We start from the raw sequence: 6,000 nt of genomic DNA on the forward strand, positions 1-6,000 counted from the left end.
TAAATTAACGGTAATTTCTTTGAATAAATTTCGTAATAATTGCGATATAAACTTTCTTTTTCTGTGTACATTCTTTGTGTGCTTTAAAACTGTCCTATCTGCTTTTAAAGTTATATTTTAACTGTAAAAGAAATTTATTTGTAGATATATTATTATAAATTAGTTATTAAAACAGTATTTTAATTTATTCCTTTTAACAATGTATATCAAAGTACAGAAATTTTTAATATAAGCATCTTTACCTGTGGCGGATTTTCCATTAGGCCGTAGCTAGTGGGCACAAACGCTCCCACTAGGTCGGGCCTATGGGCTCAAGAGTTTGGAGAACGCAAAAATTCAAAATAATAACAATAAAATAATAATAATAAAAAATCTTGTGCAGAAAAATTCATAGAGGAAATAGTGTAAATTAAAAGCTTAATTAGGAATTACTGAATATGAATATATTTTCATGAACGGAGTGGTAGTACAAATGACGGATTTTTAATAGCACTACATTTTGCCCTTTCGATATTTAAAAATCTAAAAAAATCCAGAAACGAGTTGCGTAACTTTTCCAGCAGTTACGGGGTTTCGTTTAGAAAATAACTGTTATACTTTTAATTTCAATGTAATAAATAAAATTATGTGTGGCGCCATCTGTTATAAGATTTTGTTATAAAAACTTAATTATTATCGAATGGCAAAAAGCTTAATTTTGAGGATAGAGATGAGTTTCATAAAAAATCGTAAATGCTAACAACGTATAACATCTTCATTAAGTCCGACCCCAATCGAGATATAACAGGACTCTATCTCCCCATTCCTTCGACCTTTCACCACTAAACTTTATTAGCACCAATGCTCCTTATACACAAGCTGCTGTGCCAAATTTCGTTTCTTAATCCTCACCTCATGCTGAGATATTAAACGAAATAGATGCCAACACACACACACACACACACACACACACACACACACACACACACACACACTTACGGAATTTTTTTCCGTTTTTGACTTTTTTGGGGTTTAGGAGGTCTCAAAACAGAGATGTGCAAAACATTTGGAGGGTCAAATTTGATACGATTCCAATACTTTCTCTTGTCATGGTATATATCAGCCAGAAAAGTAAAATGCAGTTATTGTAGAATTAAAATTATAAAATAGAATCTTTCAGAGCTATTATTTTCGGGAATGCCATATTTCTAAATGCGCCACTGGTTTTAACTGCTTTTACAGAAATTATTATTCCTATTATTCATTATAAAAAGCTTCAGATTACCGAATTTGATATATACTAATCAGGGCCGGATTATCGAGTAGGCAAAGTAGACAAATGTCTAGGGCCCGTAATTCGGAGGGGTCCGGCTTCAGTGCAGAAGATTCAGAAGATTTCTGTTTCAAAACGAGTTAAAATTATTTAAGAAACTCGATAGGACACAAAAGGCTGTATTTAAGAATTCCTACTAAGCTCCGCCCGACTAAAAAAAAAAAAAAAAAAAAGAAAGGTCAACAGCAACCCGTGCGTCAGAAGTAATGTACGCACCATCTAGAAATATTCCTGATATATGGTTATTATGATTTAGTTTCTAAATCTAAACTTATACGTCGCGACATCGCATATTCGGTATAGCGTTCAAGTTGCTCGAGTGCGAAGATATTACAATTGAATAGTATTTTATAAAAGACTTAAAAAGGGTGACACCACGATATCCGCACCGGGTGTCACCCATGCTAGCTACGCTAATGTCACATTATATAAGATTTGTTTAGAAACAACTTATTTAAATGGGGCCCCAATTTAAATTTTGTCTAGGGCCCGCTAGAGGCTTAATCCGGCTCTGATACTAATATATATACATACTGTAATATTATTATAATTTCTATTAAATTCGGTAATTTGACAGTTTTCAAAGGATGATTTTTATAATTTTTAACCAACATCCTCTAACGCGAGAAATAAACTTTCACACTTGGGAGTTAAACAATGGGTGTGCTTAAAATAATTTTAAAATAGTTAATCAATTTTTATTTATAAACATTAATCACTGTTTTAATGTACAGTACTTTCGTAAATAAAATAATTCTCAATTATTTGGGATTATAGCATGAAATGATAATATATATAAATCCAACAATGAGTTGCTTAACTTTCCCAACATTTGGTAACGCCATCTGTTATTTTAAAAACTTTTTATGATTTTTATTATAAAATGGCAAAAAAAACCTTAAATTTGAGGGTAGGTATGGGTTTCATAAAAAAACTGTAAATGCGAATAACGAGTAAAATCGTCATTAAGTCTGACCCTACACGAACCCCTTTATCTCCCCACCCCTTGACTTTTACTCACCAAAATTTAATAGCAATCCCCATAAATTCCGTACGTATTGAAAACAATCCGATACATACAGAAATCCCCGAATTAAGCAGGTAGTAAAGGAAAGTAAAAATAAATTAAACAGGTAGCTATTGATAAAATACCCCGTAGTTTGTCTAGACATAGTAAAATATGTTTGTTTATATATACGAGGTATATATAAACAAACAAAATATAAAAGCTACTTTAGAACGAGTATATAAATCTTTATATAAAACAGTATCAAAATAAACTGAAAATTCTTCTTATTTATAATTCACTTTTAGTGTTTTATTTAATATCATGTAATAAAGGATGCTACATTACCAGTTCTCCGGTCATTCAACATTCTTTAAAATACCGTACTTTGATATATTAAAGTGCTTTATCTTTATAAAGTATTATACTGTATTTTAACATTTCGTATCTATTCAGTTTTAAAATAATTCATGCTTATTAATTAATGATATTAATCATTGATGAAAGTTGTAGATTATTTGTAATTTATTTTTAAAAGTAATTATATTTAATTATTAAACAATAAACTGGAAGTATAGATTTATAGACTTACACAAAGATAAATTAATATCATATTAATGATACATGCTGAATGTATAATATTTACGCTTACTCCCCGACTTATAAAATAAAATTTTTAATTTTACGATAATGTATTTAATTCATGAACAAATAAAGATTAAACATATGCATTATTTCTTATAATAAATGCATTACAAGTAAACATCAGCGCACATACACATTTGTTCGTAATGAATACTGTATTTAGTAATAGGCCATAATTCTCAACAAAGTAAATAAAATTTAGACTTGTTTTTCATTATTCTCTAGAGATCTTTATTTCCTCATTTTAAAATGTCGAAGACTAAACAAAATTTTCGGGTTTTTTTTTCCTGTATGTACAGTACGTATGTATGTATATGTGTGTGGGGGACTTGTTCATCCTCTTTGAAGCTTAATAACTCTTGTGTTTTTTGTCGAAAATTTCTGAACTTTTACAGAGAATTTGTATATTAGGGGGATTGATGCTATTAAATTTTGATTATTAAAGGTCGAGCGGTGGGAAGATAAAGAGGATCGTGTCATATTTCGAGTAGGGTCAGACTTAATGACGATTTTACTCGTTATTAGCATTTACATTTTTTAATAAAACCCATCCCTTTTTATAACAGTTAAAAATATAAAAAGTTTTTAAAATAATATATCATAACATATGGCGCCATCAAATATTGCCGGGACTCGTTTCTGTATTTTATTTATTTATATTTAGTACCAGTAATGTAGCACGATTTAATCCGGTTATCGTTTGACATTAGTATAATTATCGGTCTTTAAGATGTTTATATATGTTTATATTTTCTTCTACGACAGAATATGTAATTATATACATATTATGTTATATTATAAAAAATAAAGTCATTATAAAGTTCTCTTGTAATCTAAACTTTAGACTGCGAATTAAACTAGGCTATTAAATCTATTATTCACAGAATTACTATATTATGCATTATACATTTTCATAACTATTACATCTGTAGACTAGTTACATATTAAAATATTTAAACTTATTATTATTTTTGTCGAAATAGAATAAATTGCATAAACATTAATAATTTAAGATACATTTAAGATTTTCATTTCCTTGTCGTTAAAAATATAGATACACTAATGATTGAGATGTTCAATTTAATTTAATAAACCGATGGTCTCTTTTATAAAATAGAAAATTTATTTTTAGATTAATAAAATTGACTTTTATTACTTTTCATCATTTAAATCTCCAAGGATCAATTTTCTGTCAGTTATTAATCTTTAGATACATTAAACCCATCTGCAAGATTGTTCAATCTGCATATAAAATATGTAAATCGTCATTAAAAAAATATAATTGATTTTGATTCAATTATTTTCCAGCTTAATATAATAAATGATCTTAAATGAACTATACTGAATAGAATTAAATCTATATATAAAATTACTTTACTCCGATCATTCAATAATTATAAATGAAAAATTCATTTCCTTTTGTCATTTAACGAATTTACGAGTTAGTATTAAACTTAGTAAAGTTTTAAATCATTTAAAATGTTAATAATTCTATCATAAAAACTTTTTTAAATGTTAAAATATCTTACTGAAACTATACTAAATTTTTAAAGAAAAATGTAAAATAATTTTTATTAACAAATTCACATTAATTAAATTTCCTATTTTTAAGAAATCGAGATTATGAAACTTTTTCCTGTCATAATTTCAGCTCAACGTTAACAAGAATACTAATTCTAAATAAAAAAAATATACATTTTGAAGCAACAAAAACGATCTTATTTGTAGCTTCTATAAGTAAGAAAAAAGTAGAAAAATAAATAAAACAAAGAACTTTTTCCCAACTTATATTAAAAGTATAGTTGAATTTTGCAATAGATGTTGCAATTATAAGTAATTGCAATTTTATTTAGACAAAATTAATAGATACTTTTTAGAGAGATATTTATCAATGTTACGGTATTGTAATTAAAAGTTAAATTTAATCTGAAACGACACAGATACTTAAAGATCGAACGAGGCGATTGTCCTCGTAAAATTCCAGCGACGAATTAAAATGGAAAAAAAGTTTTTTCACTTCTATTTTCATGTCTTCCGTTAAAATATTCTTAACATTCTATGTCATGAAATAAAATAATTTTAAAAATCATATTAAAAAAATCTCTGGATAATAAAATTATAATAGCTTCTTTCCAAATCTGAATTCACTCTTCATTTTTGCTTGAATTTAACTTATGTTATATCTTATAATGAAAAATATTCTCATGTAAATTATTCTTATATCATTAGCTTAATAACTTCATAATTTGATACATAAATATAATATTTTCTTATTAAAATATAATTCCCTTCTTAAAATTAGTGGCAAATTAGATATCATATTTATTTGCTAGATAAGATTACAATAAATATATTATATATAGATTTATATTGATAGAATTTTATTAAATATAAAAAATATTATTATTAATCTACTTATACAATAAAAGTTTATATGATTCTTCTATTCAACCTATATTTTTCATGCAATTTTTATGTGAATCATTTTTTCAAATGCTAGTCTAATATAAACACTTAGGATACCGTATAATTGAATAGGATATTAAAAATAAAATTTGTGTTATTAATTTTCGCAGAGTATTATTCTCCCAGATTATGACTATTATTAATAATCTATTATTATATTATATAAACATGTTTCTAGAAATTATCCGTAAAGGACGGTTGACGACGGTTGTTATTTATCCATGCAGAAATTGATCATCTGCATGGATAAATAACAATAAGAAATGGTCGTCTCCTCTTCCTACGTAAGACAAGTAATTACACGTGAAAATTGTATAAATTGTTACATTAAGACTTACTAATAATGCAGTATTCAAGTTTTGTTCGTAGACATGTTATGTACTTGTTTTAAAAAGTGTATTGAAGCTATCTTCAATAAATATTTATGCAAAAATAGAAAATGTTTTATAGAAAAGCTTGCAAGTTTTCAGTTTAAAAATATATTTAGCAGAAACAGTACATCATCATGGCAGATCATTTAATGGAGTTTTATCGTAATGCCAACTTCATTTAGCAATTAACTATTGATTAT

This window comes from Centruroides vittatus, unplaced genomic scaffold, assembly GCF_030686945.1.
Source record: "Centruroides vittatus isolate TY-2023 unplaced genomic scaffold, ASM3068694v2 contig_575, whole genome shotgun sequence".
NCBI lineage: Eukaryota > Metazoa > Arthropoda > Arachnida > Scorpiones > Buthidae > Centruroides > Centruroides vittatus.